Source organism: Pinus tabuliformis, chromosome 7 (assembly GCF_031772625.1).
Source record: "Pinus tabuliformis cultivar Carrire ecotype Pingquan chromosome 7, CPIR1, whole genome shotgun sequence".
In the NCBI taxonomy this organism is placed as follows: Eukaryota; Viridiplantae; Streptophyta; class Pinopsida; order Pinales; family Pinaceae; genus Pinus; species Pinus tabuliformis.
In genome coordinates, this window is record NC_142293.1 from 558,840,729 (window position 1) to 558,856,108 (window position 15,380).

Genomic DNA, 15,380 nt, shown 5'->3' on the forward strand with positions numbered 1-15,380 from the left:
TGGGAGAAATGAATCCCAAATTCCTAGGATGTCTGTCCCCCTCTCATGTTTGATCTTTATTTCATTTAGGATTTGCAAATGAAACCTGCTTCTGCTCAACATCTCCTCTGATATCTTGTAGTCCAAGTCTGCTAATGCTCTGGTGTCCAATGTTCTGTTAGGGACATTCAAGGGAGCCACATTGAGGGCTATAGGAGCTACAGGGGGGTCCATGACTCCTGTTTTAGGATTTCTGCTTGCTCAAGGACCGTGTTACTATGCAGAGTAACACCACCAGAGTTCTCTTCGCACAGAATGAAAATGCCTGGAAAAAAAGGTGAATGCAGGGTCTATAGTAGTTCAAATGCTGTTTGATAGCAACTAAGACCAAAGTTTAGCTTTCTCTGGTGTCTTTTAATGGTGAAATTTGGTTTCAAATGCGCATGCCGCGATTATGCAGACAGGGCCTGGTTTTTCAATAAATTGTAGCTGGGAAAAGGCTCGGCTGGTGTTTTTCGAGGTGATAATTGGAAGTTTAAGGCTCTGCCGAGGAATTCAGTGGTGAATTTCTAAGTTTTGACTTTCTTTAAGCTTACAGAGTGTTTAACAGCGAATTGCAGGCGCACAGGGGACAAACGATGAAGAATACCTGGTAAAATAGTGAGCAGAGGTCGTGAATGCAGGTTGAACTCGTGCGCTGGAGGCCTCCTGGTCGATTTAGCAGGTTGTCAGCAAATTTGGACGCGAGCGCATGAGGCCGAAATAACGATGAATGAGTGAAAAAAGAACGTAAAACGCGATTTTGGCCATAATATAGATTTTTTAATACTTTGGCGCCTTTTTATGATGACGTCAGCATGACGTCATTGGTGGGGTCAAGGTCGGATGACGTCATGCTGACGTCATCGGGTGACGTGGCGGGGTCTGGCTGGTCCACAGGGGCAGTGACATGGCAGGACAGGTGGACCAATGGCAGGGCAAGGGACTGATGGGACAGCGTACCTGGGTGACGGGGCGCTGACATGTTGCTGACGTGGTGATGACGTGAGCAGGCGGGATGGGGAAACCGGAAACCGATAGTGGTTTCATATCGCACCGCCTCTTGTACGGGGGCGGTATATGGCAATTGTACCTCCGACGCATTATGATGAGGGCGCGTGGCAGCGGAGTGACGTCCTCCAAATACGGACGTCGGGAGATAAGCCTCGTACAGCGGATGAGGTCCGACGTCAGGGTGACCGTTGGATCTGCAGCGGATAATCGGACGGTGGTCGGATGACTGAGATGACAGGGGGATAGTACGCCTAACTGTCAGGCGTCGGACAGGCTCCGACGCGATCAGGGCCGTCAGATCTGGAGGGCCTGATCTAACGGTCGTCGGGGAGGTGACATGGGCGGCACATACGGAAGCGGGCGGGGGCATAAAAATTGGTGTTTTGCACGCATTTCTAATGTATTTTGAAAAAGGAATTATATGCGCTTAACCTTGGATTATATAGCGGAAAGTGGGTTTTTGATGCTTTTTGCCCTTTGAAGCAGGTAAGGGTGGGGATTGAGGGCGTTTTATGGGTTTTTTATGTGCAAAGGGGTGAAAATGGGGGAATTAGCTCATGAAGGGGAAGGGGTAGTTGGCATAGGTTCATCAACATGACCTAGTGTCATTTGATCCCTGACTCGAGACATTATTGGCTATAATGCCAAGGGGGTGGGTATTTATACGATTTTGGGATTTATACACCTTGGTGTTAGTAATATTAGGGAAAAAGGGGATATAAGGGATTTATATAGTAGGGTTAGTGTTAGCATGGATGAGAGGGTAGGTGGAGGGGAAACCATCGAGTTTATGTGAAACAAACTTGGTTTTAAGAGTAGATCAAAATGAAAAGATCTTTAGACAAGAAATGTGGCTTTTTAAAGATTAAGAACCACCATGAAACCTTAGTCTTTTCCAAGAATCTAAGCTGATGGGGAATGTTAGAAATGAAATTGGAGGGGAGTGAGGGAAATTAGTCATGCTTCCTGCTGTGATCTTTTGCCTTGCTGCCCACCATCACCATTCTTGCAATGATAGGGATAACCTTTCTGCAACCCCAACTACCTACCCAGCTACTTACCTAGCATTTTTACTTCTTCTTGGAGGGTGCACTTGGACTTGCAGACCCTTACTTGCCTTTTCTTTTCTTTGGCTTTTTCTTTTGCTTTCTCTATCTACTTCGACCCTTATCTCTTCCAAGGTCCCAGATTAGGCTGTTGGGAGCCTTTTCTTCTCTACCTAAACTAGTTGTCTTCCAAGATTCAGCTGTTTGGACAGACTTCTTTCTCTAGTCTATAGCATAAAATTGAACACATGGCATGATCCAGATTAAACTGTTGGATCATCCATCAAAATTGAAATAAGGTCATCAATATTGAAAACACTTTACACACCCTCTTGTTCTCTAGGAAATATGGGATCTTTGTGAACTCAAAGCAGAGCATATTTGGATTTTCTCTTGCCAATCATGAAATATGAAACCTATTGGTATAGGTATCCAACACCCAGGTGTATTCTAAGGTGCGGTTCTTGGTGTAAGACTTGGCAAGGATTCTTGGTGGCTCGGGTGAGCACCATCCTTTGTGCAAGAGATGCACAAGATGTTGTAAAGGCAGGTTTGCCTCTCTTGGTATTATTCGGTTAATTGTGAGACTTGGTTCAGCCAAGACACACTTGTATTGTAAACTGATATTCTTAATAAAATTGTCGAGCATACTCACATTACGGGGAGTTGCCCCTCCCCTTTATACTTGTTGCAATTGTTGTTGTTCTTGGTATAATTGCATGATGATAATGAATGAGTATGGGCTTCATTAAGTATAAAGGATAATTGCAAGTTTACTTGGTTGCGAAACACAAGCTAAGTAATGTTAATGTGAAAGTAGGCGTAGTCCACAAATGTTAGTATTGGTGAAAAGAAAGCGTTCGGTGGTGCTACACCTTGCTACAAGCGGTTGGAAGACTACCACAGGTGTAGGGGCGTGACACAGGGGATGGAGAATATCCTGAAAATCCTCCATCCACTCGAGCTGCGTCACAGTCCCCCTCCACGCCACCACGATGTCTCGCCTCCCCAGTCGCCTCACCTCCTCGTCTGTGCTCACCGCAACGTATCCAATCCAATTGGAGTCCCTGCTCCATGTATTGTCGTCCATGGAAGATGGGCGGCCGAACCATTTAGGGAGGTGAATGTCCGACATGGCGTAGAGATACTTGGTGATGTTGTAACCCGTGTTTTCCAGCCCCACCTTGTGGAACATCTTCTGTCTGCCGTATCGGCAGCTTCTGCAGTATTTAGAATTGGGCTCAAAGTCGAATGCGTCGTAGGTGGCCTACGCAAACTCGCCGTATCTCACGATTTCTCTTCTCAGATTTGGATGCAATCGATCGCCCACAAGCCCTGCCCAATTTTCTGATCCCTGATACTGTCGCTAGTTCTCCTAGCTGAGGGATTCTTTGGGCGAGAGCGCGAGAATTTCCTGCACAGGATCTAGTGTCCCAAAACTTTCATGGTCGCCAGGGATGATCGACCGGGAAATCTGCCTATCGATGACCTTGATGTCGACAGACAAATCAGATGGCTGGGCGGCCTTACGAACACCAGAGTTGTGCACGTTATGTTGGGGTTTCTCTACCGCCCGTACGAGAACAGGAGACCACCGCTTCTATTTTACAGACGAAAGGAGATCGGAGGGGTTACATAGATTTACATATGGCTGGCAGATGAGAGCCTTCGGAACTGTCGATTTCATAGTGAAGAGAATGCAGTCACCAGAAGTAGCAGCCGGAATATGGCTGTGATTTGTAGCACGAAACGCCGGAGCGTGAGATAAAGAGATGTGCGCATATTGAATCATGGCGAGAGTGAATACTTCTGCGTATACTTCCTATTCGACCACGGGATTGAAGTAAATTGAAGAGGGGATTGATCGTGTGTCGGAGTTGATTTTGTAATCGTGAAGAACGAGTACGATTTCCAATTACGGCGAAAGCAGCTGTTTGTATGAAAAAAGTGCAGGGGTTTCGATTGTGTGGTTTGTTGGAGTTGAAGAGAGATTGCAATCTGAAGACTCAGAGAATGAGCACGGCCTCCAATTGAAAAGGAAAAATGAAATTAGTGTGAACGCGTTATCTCGGGTATAATGTCTACGGAAGAGGCTGTTCCATAAATTGTCGCGTAATCTTCAGGTTTCCAGGTAACTGACTACTATGTATGGCTAGCTTTCCAGGTAGCTGACTACTATGTATGGCTAGCTTTCCAGGTAGCTAACTTTTCCAGGTACCATCTGTGGTACTATTAGAAAATTGATTTTAAATACCAAAACGATGATTCTGTATGGTTATTGGGATTTGGGATTATGTGTAAATTGATTTCAAATACCAAAACAATTTTATATGCTATTTTAATTGTAAATTTTTAAAATATTTTGAAATTTGATAAATGAATGTGAAATTAAACCATTAATTTAAATCTTATTTATTAAACAAATAATTTTATTACTTATTAAACAAATTATTTTAAAATTTAATTGTAAATTTTAAAATATTTAAAATTTAATTAATAGAAACGAATTACACCATTAATTTTACCATCTGCAATCCAATTAAAATCATCTACTATATAGGGGAGAGATTCCTAATGTTGTGCAGGGACCAGTAATTGATATAGTACTGGTCCCACCAAACCACCATAAATTGAGACTTTTGAAACCAAAATTTAAACAAAAATAAATAACATTAAGTATAAATAAGTATTAATTTATATCCAAAATTTCCCCATACATTGAGTGGGCCCACAACTGTCCATAAATAGTATTTTACTACTTAATACTGCAAACCATATTGACGAAAGTAGAAAACAGCTAAAGCCATAAAGGCTTCCAAAATGGTCTATTCCAGAAGTACAAAGCAGCAGTCACTTCAACTCCCACTCATCAGAACTGCAGCTTTGCATCCCAAATAAATATGCCTACCTGCACATAACAAAAGGGAATGTATGTCAGCCATAACCACTGTGTCGTTCAACAACTAAACACCCTATGTTCAATAAATGACACCCAACCCAATAACATTTAAACCCACTTTGTTCAATAAATGACACCCAGACCCAATAACTGCAATAAATGACACCCAACTCACTCTATTTCTCATTAAAACAGATCAAAGCACATGGATCAACAAATGACCAATTCCCAACCATTAGATCACATCAAATTAAATACATACCACACATTCAAAATGAAGCCATTGCAATCCATGTGCATCCATGTCCACCAATTAAATTCAAGTCCCCAAAACTATAAAAGAAGTCCACCCACTATTGAAGTTGCATCTTATGCTTTAAAACTATTCAACAAACTTGAAGACAACATCACAAAATAGTGGCCAATATATCCAAGTAAGTTATATGAATTACAACTCATTCTTCTTACAGTTCTATTTTCATTGTTTTCATTTATCAGATTTCTTACATGATCTATCTGGCCATAACTGCTAGAAGGATACCTGGATGGTTTCACAAACAGCCATTGAAAGTCGTTGTTCTTATAGTTCTGTCCATAGGGTTACAGTTAACCTTTTTTATACAAATTTCATGTATGTGTTCTAGCTTATTATGGCAACAGTTATTCGATCATCAGCTTCATAGTGATTACAACTTACATATCACAGAGGTTACGTATGTCGTGTTAGTACTGTAGTCACATCTTGTTTAGCTTATAGGAATTGAACCTATTGAATACAGTGTATCCATCTAATCAACCAACTTGGTCATAGCTCTGATTACATCTTATGCTTAAAACATGTTGTTTTTTGTATGTTGAATATGGATATGCTTACCTTATGAACTATGATGAAACGATACAAGCTCTGATCATAGCCTAAGCTGAGTAACTATTTAGTGATACTAATGAAACTTGAGACTAGTGATAAGGAACATGTATTACTAAGGGTCTATGTTTCTTACATGTTATGATAGTGTTAATTAGGGATATACCTATACAGATTACTTCTAAGTTAGAACAGGTATACTAGTATGATTACTGTCAGAGTACTGGAATTGATGAAACTCGTGTATCTTACTCAATACGTGATCTAGTATGAAGCTAAGTTGTATAAGCTATATAACATAATACATTGAACAAAGGTATGTATCATATTCAATGGATCTCATTCATCTTATCACTAGTAAGCTCTATACACTAAAAAGCTCGTATTAGTATCTAAGCATGGTTGTAGTTCACCCTTATCTATGAGTGAGCTAGAACAAAGCTCTGTATAATTACATATGTTATATCTATATTAAAGTTGAGTCCAGTCTATTAGGGAGATAACCAACCTGTGATACACGTACTTTATCATATCTATACATGTATTTCTTAGGTTAGTACTGATAGGTCAACCTTTAGATGATGTTACTTATAAAATATTTGTGCTATTACTTATGCCGAGTGTAATGAGAATGAGACAAGCAAGTGATTAGGCAAACAAGCATGGTTAGAAAGAGTCATGTGTAACTACTGTGTTTTAATTCCATAGCTTGTCATAAGCTTAGATAAGGTACAAAGGTGACAAGCTAATCAATATACAACATGATATCCCGGGGTTCTCGCTCTTATTCATCCCTATTATATAAATACCTTTTTTCTTATTGGTATATAGAGTATCGTTCTCTCCATAATCAATACATATGGATAGACTGTAATCACTATATATGCATATCCTAATGTAACAAGCTATGTTTCCTCATTACTTTAATTTCCATGGTTCTACTTATGGCACTGATTCAACCATTACTAATGATTACACTCTACTCTATATGGTAAGTACATATTGAATAGACCTGCTTATTACCTGTATTCCCTAATCTTTAACAGGTATAAGGAGAATGACATAATTCATACATATTTACATACCTCATTGGTTTAGCTGTATAAAGTTGTTGAAAGTAAATGGAAAATGATATTTGAAACAACTATCATAGAATCCTACTTGAATCCATATAAAAGTTGCTAAATTGATGAACTATGCATTTACTTGGAATGAAATTTGCAAAATTTTGACACTGCCCTATGAAAGTGAAACATTTACTCTAATTATGAAAATAGATGAATACATGGAATAATAGCTTAATTGCAAAATTTCTTGGATCACTTTGGGTTTGGGTTATAAGAATTTATAAGAAAGTGTTACATTGTCGGTCATTTGGTGCCATTGTTAGCCTACACAACATATGTACTCCACAAAGATCATAAAGAGTTACAATTGGAACTAGTGGACTCTTCAAGGAATCTGGCACAGATAGATTTACAAGGGTTTAAAGCAAAAACACTTAGGCTATGTATCAAAACCCCCGATCCATTGTAAGGCTATTAATACATGCAAAAAACAACATTTCAAATGAATCTAAGCCACATCAACAAGAAACAACATCAGAAACACAAAAAAATTTCATCTCCATTACCAAAAGAAAATCCCACTTCACCATTGAACCCTTAATAGGATAGATAGAGTATCAAGCCATCCCCAACGGTTCCAATATCGTTCTGGTCTCCCCCACCTCTACAGAGAAGTTGCAGTACTGAGACATTTTTGGCAATGCCAAACAGCAAAAAAAATGGAATGATATTTGAAACAACTATAATAGAATCCTACTTGAATCCACATTAAAGTTGCTAAACTAATGAACAGGCAGGAAATTGAGAGACTACGAAGTAATTTGCAATGAGAGACTACGAAGTAATGCAATTCAATTTCTTATAACATAAGTAATGCAATTCGATTTCCTGTAACATACATGTTGATAATTTCCTGTAATAAAGGAAAAGTATTTTTGCAGAAGTAATAAAGCATAATTTACAAATATTCTAATGTCTAAATGCATGCAATAATTTTACAGGTTGTTGAATCTATGGCAAAAGGAAGTTACTCTTCTCGTACAAGGAGAAGTGGCAGGAGAGTGACAAGGGGTGCGCAGTTGTGATGCACATCGTCTAATGATGACAGGCCAGCAAATGTCAATGCCAACAATGCACCAGGGAACATTGTTGAGGATGACCATGTGACAGCAGCTGATGTTAACACACCATCAGCCACAGAACCACCATCAACAACAGTCCAAGGGGCAAGCTCAACTAAAAAGATCAATGCTATAAGAGGATGGACAAAAGAACAAATGTTAGTTGCAATTGACGACATAGAGTTTCATGGATACTCAGTTCGGGCATCTGCAAAAAAACATGGTATTCCTCCCTCATCAATACATTATTGGATAAATGGACTGACTCATACAAAATGTAGAGGGCCTCTTACAGTTATGACTGAGGAGGAGGAGGCCGAGGTGGTTGAGTGGTGTAAAGAGATGGCCCAACTGGGACATGGGCTAGAGTTGATACAGCTCAAATCAATAGTTGCTCAAATCTGTCAAAGGAGGCCAAACCCATTCAAAGATGGGTTTCCTGGTAAATCATGGTGGTTTGGGTTTAAAAAAAGGCATCCAGAACTTGTATCGTGTACTGCTGAGGGCCTTGACAAGAGACAGAGCATTAAATTTGCGCCTTGCAGTTGTGCAAAAGTTCTATGAAACACTTTCTACTGCTTACGATAAACATTCTTATGGAGCAGAACATATATGGAAGTGTGATGAAACAGGTTTACAGGCAGGGAGGAATTGTGGCATGCAGGTAATTGCCAAGAGAGGGAGCCAAAATGTGCCAAAGATTTGGTCCAAGAGCAGGGAGTGGATAACTATTTTATGTTGTGTCAATGCAGTTGGTACTTCAATCCCAGGATTTTATCTACTCAAAGGTAAAAATCAACTGAAAAACTATATACAGAACTGTGAACCAGGTGCATGCATGGCTACACATCCCCATGCATGGATGACTAAAGAACTATTTCTAAGTTGGCTTTTTCACTTTGTTGCATCAGTACCAGGTGGCGTCTCACCTAATAACAAACACCTTTTGATATTAGATGGCCATGGGAGCCACATGGCTGTACAAACAATTGAGGAAGAAAACAATTTAAGCATCGACCTGTTGACATTGCTAGCTCATACCACTCATAGACTGCAACCCCTTGATGTTAGTGTGTTTGGCCCTTTCAAGGACTATTTCAGGTTGGAGCACGCTGCATGGATGGGAAAGAATCCAGGGGTTGAGGTGAAAAGGTTTGAGCTAGCAGAGCTTGCAAGTAAAGCTTTTAAAAGGGCTTTGACACCATCAAATATCAAGGTTGGCTTTAGGAGGACAGGAATCTGGCCACTGAACTATGATGGTCTTATGCATGATACTGGTTGTAGCCAAGCGTTTCATGTGGATGGTCAGGAAGAAGGGAATGCCCAAACAGGTGTTGAAGTGCAAGAAGTAGATGACCAAGATGATGTTGTTGTAGCTGGTAATGTGATTTCCTTGTCTCAAGGACACTTATATGCTGAAGATGATGAAACTGTATGTGAAACACAATATAACAATGAACAAATTCGCAGTAACATGGAGATCATTCCACCAACTTAAGAACATGAAATTCCTGTTGCTGATATTGTTAATGATATTGTTGAACATGCAGTTGACAATGACCAATTGACATTGCCAAGCCAAGTAACCCCACCTTCATGGCTAGCAGAAGTAATGATCAATATGAATGCACATAGTGTCTCAGCAACCAATGATGAAAGCATGAACATGCCCTCACAACCAGCAGAATTGAACAGTGAAATTGTTCATTTTTTTGTGGACAATAGATCAATGGAAGAAGATGAAGGACATAATGAGGCATCAAATGAAGATAATGAAGATAATGATATAGTTCAATCAGTCCCAACAGATACTGAAAGGGAAGTACCAAGAAATGACATGCAGGTGGGAGGGGTGGAGAAGACACTTGGACGGTTCCTAAAGCTACCAGTACAGAGAGTATCAATGAAAAAAAGTAAGGTGCACCAGGTAGTCTTTGTCTGGGCCGAAGCTAATAGTTACTCACCTCAGAGGACTATATAAACCTGTTAGTTGAGTCTGAGAAAAAGAAATTTGAAATGCAAGAATTAAAACAGAAAAAGAAGGATCTAATCAAGGAGAAGAAGGCAACAAGGATTGTTGCAGCACAACGTCGAGCAAATGAAAGGATTGAAAGAGATAAAGCAAGGCAAGTTAAGGACCAACAAAAGCAAATGGGGCATCTTTTTCCACTGCAAAGATGAACAATATTTCACAAAATAAATCACTTAATACTTCACCATTAGCTTCAAAATGATGCTCCCAAGACTGATAAGTGATTTCTTATGGATATTAAACCTTAGAAAATTGATTTCTTCTTACTGAAACAAGTACACCAGATCTTGAAAAGCATATTTCAGATATCAGAAAACATATACCAGACCTTAGAAAAGCACTTGGAAAGTCACCAACAGAAAAACACATGACTTTATTAGCCTCTTATGGTCAATGTTCAATGGTCTTGGGCTTATTATTATTGTCTTATGGTATTTATTAAGTCACAGTAGCAATATGCTTCAGATCTAATTATTCATTGCAGTAAAAAAGGATCCTAGAAAACAGACCACTATAAGCAGTTTTTCAACTTTGAAAGAATAACCTAGATCTAAGCAAGCTTACCTACAAGCACATACTTCTGTAAAATATCTTAACTCTCAAACACATCCATCTTCTATTGAATATAGAAATAAGTTAATATACAAAAATAGCTCAAAACCAAAACTCACTAACCAACACAGTGGCACACCCTACATTTCCTTTCTCAGATAATAGAATAAGGTAAAATAATGTCTCTAAACACGTGCAATAAGAACTTGGTTTCACTGTGTCAAACCCTAACCCTACTCAGAACACCTAGTACATCGTAGCTCCATGGATAACTACACATTAGGCAAATCTGTTGGTGCCTCCTATAGAACTAAGCTCTCATCCAGAAATAGACAACTCCCATAAAAGCACCTTGGACAACCTAAGGATGTACGCTATTTGAAAAATGGACCATGCATGCACCCTCAAAACTGAACTAAACTTAAAGCCTACACAACATATGTACTCCACAAAGATCATAAAGAGTTACAATTGGCACTAGTGGACTCTTTGAAGTCATTTTCTTCATTTTTGAAGTAATTATTATTTAAATTTGCTGAATAAAACCTGAAACACTGAGATAATAAGAGACAGAGCTGCAAATAAATTCTCAACCATAAATAAGTAAATAAATCCAACAAATCTGATTTTAATATAATCAAATATGTAGTCATATATAGTTCTAAAATAATTGAGCTAAGAATTGTTCCAATGAAACGAACAAAATGCATGTGATAGACAAAATTGAATGGCGTAGGTAGACATGGGAGATAGTCTTTAGGAACCTAACCCAAGCTACTACAAGCACTAATAAATTATATGGAATGGTACAGAAGCTCGAAAGACAGTTGAAAAAATAAAAGATAAGTCAATAGGGCCAGATTTGTCAAATTACATGAGTTCGAACATAAAATAATCTCTTTGGGTACATCTAAACTCAAAATCCAAAGCACTTAAATTGAAGGATGTGAAGACCAAGATTTTCATGTCATTCAATCGCTTATTCAAATCTAGTATTACCATCCTCTTGCCTGTCCCATGTTTTGGAAACTCTTTGATGATGATAAAGAGTGTAAGGTTGTTACTATTGCAAACCTATCATGGAGGAATTTGGTTACACAAGAAAATTCCCATAAATGCAAATGATATCCAAGGAGGAATAGGATGTCATTAAAACATTCTCTGTTCATGCTCCAATATTGAAAGGTAGCCTATAATATGGCAGGGACCTGAAGCCTCACAATCTCCTGCTGGATAAGAAAAGAGGTGTAGTAAAAATAGCAGATCTTGGCCTCGGAAGAGCATTTACAATTCCTATTAAGAAATATACACATGAGGTGAGTGCTTTAACTGCATTTTCCACATTTGCTACTAGTTTTTGTAGAAATTTTGTCCTTGCTGATTTTAGAGAAGGTTTGGTTATGGTTTCTTGGTGAACAATATCTAATTTTTAGCACTAAGGTTAGAGGTTTCGGGTGTTTAACTTCTTGTTGGACGATTTGGCCTTTTAGGATCAACCCTTTGCAGAGCATGTCAGACTCACATTTTCTGTATTCATATTTTGGGAATAGTCCACATTTTCTTCTGGGTTTAGCAAGAAATTTGGTCGTTCCTAATTTTGGTTGTTTAGGTTTCATAGTGTATACCATTTAACTTCCAGGTATAAGGGAAGAGGTTTAGGGTTTTTGGACATATAGGATTACTGTCATAGGCTAAGGATTCACATCGTATTTGTAACCCTTTTCTTTCTAGAGTGGGGATGTAAGACCAGGTTTGACCCTTTGGTTGGCCTTTTAGAAGCAACCCTTTACAGAGCTTGTTAGACCTCTCGATCAAACAACATAAAATTTAATGCAATAACAAGTTTGGATTCAATTTCGGGAGTTATAGTGCTGAGTGGGTTATTGCTTGTAACTTTATATATCCTCTTCATAAAAATTACCTTCATAGCTTTCTATATTACAAAGGAATAAAAAAGGGTTGAGGGTGGAGAAATCTTTCTTATCATTATCATGACAAGGTTCTTTCTCCTTTGACAAACTAGTGGGCTCGTGCTGCAGATTTTTACTCTCTGGTACAGGGCCCCTGAAGTTCTTTTAGGGGCTACTCACTACTCTACACCTGTAGACATCTGGTCTGTTGGTTGTATATTCGGTAAGAATTTTTAGACAGATTACTTGGATGTTTCGATATGTTGAGTCATATGTCTATTAGGGTGTCTGACATGGAAACTGTTCTCAATTTTGCAGCTGAAATGGTCAGACTGCAAGCTCTGTTTATTGGAGATTCTGAAGTACAACAACTTTTTCAAGATTTTCAGGTTAACATTTGACAAAGAAAAAAGAGACACTCTATCTTTATATACAGGTATTACTTTTCTCAAAACCCAACAACATCCCATGGCTTAATTGACAAAACCCAAAACCTGTCTCCAAATTTAACAAAAATTCCAATAAACCAGGTGAGGTTTTGAGAAACACACGGTGAGATGTTGAAAAACACTTTAGAAAATGGCTGGTAGGATTTGAAACACACGGTGAGGTGTTGAAAAACACTTCAGAAAATGGCTGGTAGGATTAAAATCCTACCGGATAGAAGCCATAAGTCCATAGCTCGCTGAAGCCATAAGTCTAGAGCTCGTCGAAGCCATAAGTCCAGAGCTCGCCACACATTTGGTGGACCTTCTCCAACACTCACCGGACCTGTCACACCTACAACAAGTGGGAAAAATTAGCAAATGAGCAAATGGAGAAAAAAAAAACCCAAAAAACCACACAAATACCACCAAAACCTACAATTACCTGTAAATGCCACCTTCGACCTCGAACTGGCTGAAATTGGTACTGGCTCCTCCCCAAACAGCAAATAGCGCGAATTAAACAACCACCTAGGAAACCCTAAACCACCAGTGGTCCAGACTGAACAATAATTACAGGCGGAAAACCACAAGAACAACAGAAACCCTGTTCCAACCATGGATTCGTGCAAGAAAGCAATGACGGACATGAGCTCAACCATGGCAGACATCATGCGCAGGTAATGGAGCCCTCCTGCGCCATCGTCGGTGGAGGGTTTCGAACAAACACCGGACTCGAACAGAAAACCCACAGGCAAACCACACATCGTGGCATAAAGGCGGAAACGAGTGGGCGAGAGGTCGACAGTTGAAGTTTTAATGGTTGACACGCTGCAGAACAGGTGCCTCTCCAAGCTAGACGCGTGTCGTACACCGCTGCATGCCGTCCACATGCTTGTCCGCCAGGTGGAGGGCAGGGTGCATAGGTAATGGCATCCCTCCCCTATTACCATTCAAATTCTTAACATCTGCAATCCAATTAAAATCAGTTACTGTATATCAACATCAGTTACCATATTGAATGGGAGTGAGTTATAGATATTCAGTGGTGGGTTTGCATGTAATACACGAATTTAGCTTCAATCTCAATAAAAGTCGTTCAGTGCGCTTCTTGACCATTTTGAAATTGTGACCCCTCAGTGTACACAATCAATTTCAAAGAAAAAGACATTTCGACGACTCTTCCTACCGTTCTAATAAAACCCAGAAAGAGGGAGCATGCTCCATATTTTCTATGTGCATGGAAATTGCAGTAGAAAGCTACACGAATATTCTCTCGTCCAATGTTTTAACACGACGCGTATTCATTGACTTCCACCCAACCATAATGAGATTTCTATGGAAATTGCAATACAAAGCCACACAAATATTCTATCGTCCTATTTTTATACACTGTGCATTATCATTGACTTCTATATCGCTTTTCTTTGCCCATCTCACCTTTTGCTCTCTAAAACGTTCTCTTCATATTGATCTTTTTATTATAATAGGTTTTCATATTAATTTTTGTTATAATAAGTCACTAGCATAATTATATTAGTAAATGTGGCTAATACAAAGTTTATATTAATTAATATTAATGTTGTTAATATATAAGAGTAGTAATTATTTAATATTAAATAATATTCGCAATTGCCCCTTAAAGTACAAAGGTACACCAAAAAGAATGAAGATTTCAAAAAATCATCTAAAAACTCTTATTTTTAATAGAGTAAATATTATATTTCGTCACGTTCCTCAAGGTAGCGACTCATTTCCCAAGCCACAAAATGGGTCCTCGTGCTATATTCATTAATCTAGTCCACAGTACATCACAAATGAGGCTAGTGTTCTTGCTACAAAAAAAGCACAAATTTGTTGGATTACAAAGAGCAGCCTTCTACTTCAGTGGTTGCCAAATGAACACAAAGTTTATACAATTCCTTATTTATTTCTTTGAGTGTTGAAGAAATTGTTGGTTTTTATGTTGCCATGTAGAGCAGGGAAATTGTGAAGAAAAAATGGATGAGTTTTGGGAGACCACACAGATGTGTAGTTATATTGACAACTATTAAAAATTTAGTGACATTAATGTTTTGACAATGCTTCAAAAATGAGTTCGTCAGAATCATTAATGTTGAAATGTTAAATTGGACCGGACACAATTAGGAAAGCATTTAATTTATTAGTGTCTCATGACTCAACTAAGTGTTTTGAGCCCAAGAATGGAAGAGAACATATATTTTCACCTTTCAAATCTGCAAATGATTATTTCTTCCTTCAATGTACACTGGCAAATGTTTCTTCTACAAACAATATCAATTTGGATCATGTTTGAGTTGGTGACAATCCAAACTGCTTGGCATATACCAATTCTTGTATAATTGCATTAGTCAACGATATCCATTATTTTAACTGTCAACCAACCAATCATAAACTTCTCTCATCCTTG

At 38.8% G+C, this 15,380-nt stretch overlaps 1 pseudogene; it reads right to left on the reverse strand.

The window, feature by feature from the left end:
* LOC149248609 (phospholipase A1-Igamma1, chloroplastic-like) overlaps positions 1-3,870 on the reverse strand; it is a 41,460-nt pseudogene extending 37,590 nt beyond the window's left edge.
* Positions 3,871-15,380: the final 11,510 nt, after the last annotated feature.